We start from the raw sequence: 1,071 nt of genomic DNA, 5'->3' as shown, positions 1-1,071 counted from the left end.
GGGGGGGGGGGGGGGGGGCGGGGGACAGGGGTGAGAGAGCACGTGTGGTTAAACCACCACAATGTTGAATGAAGTTCTTGGGGCTGATGAAAGGTCCACATGCACACCCCAGATTTCATTCTCTGCATCTCTACGACCTCTGAAAGAGATTGCATTAGTTTGTCCAGTGATACGCAGACATTTAAAGCCCTTTTTGCTGTTCTGTGGTCATTGGCAAGGTTTGATCTGGTAGGGGGCCACAGCGCCCTGTCTGGCAACCCAGACTGGTGCTTCCCAGACTGTGCAGCTTGATTCCTCTCACAGATTTTCCTCCTGTATAAAATGAAAGGGCAGCTCTACGCAAGTAAATGAGATCAGGCCAGTGCGACACGTGGGTGGGTGAGATCAGACGGGCCAACCTAAAGCACTCCAGACTCCACAGAAAGTCTTCCTTTGACTTTCATGGGCTTCTGGAAACACCTGATTTCCATTTTGGGATAATAACATCTTAAATCTGCGCTCAAAGTTTATGATTTTAAGAAAATAAGACTGGAAAATAGCCTGCATTTAACAGTTGAAGCTCTAGTCAAAATGTCTTTGTTCATATAATTAGCTTGTTAGCATCCGTTAATTATGTTCTTTTTTAGGTCTATCTGGCCAGATTCCTCACTAGAATAAATCAGTTTCCCTCCACTATATGCAAAGAGGTCTTACCAGTTGACAGGAGCCCCTCCTACTACTGTAATTATGGTTTAAATTTCTAAGCTTTTGAAGTGTTTCATACTCTGCAAAAGCAAAGAAAAAATAAGTTTATGCCTCTGATTCACTGCTATCTTGGTCATGCATCTTTGTATTCTTCAAATGAGTATCTGATTCCAAGTTCTTGTCTCAGTTCTTTTTTTTTTCCTTTTTATCTCTGACCTCTTAACACTCCACGGTATTCAGCACAGAATAAGAGGAAAAATAATGTGTCTGAATAACTTAATTTAAGAAAAACTGACAATTAGATAAGTGAATTGTCAACCACATTTGAACCTGACTAGTGCATTAGTTTTTTGGTTGTTTTTCTTCCCTATTAAACAAGAGTTCAGC

Source organism: Antrostomus carolinensis, unplaced genomic scaffold, assembly GCF_000700745.2.
Source record: "Antrostomus carolinensis isolate BGI_N321 unplaced genomic scaffold, ASM70074v2 scaffold15405, whole genome shotgun sequence".
NCBI lineage: Eukaryota > Metazoa > Chordata > Aves > Caprimulgiformes > Caprimulgidae > Antrostomus > Antrostomus carolinensis.
This window is presented reverse-complemented; position numbering follows the sequence as displayed.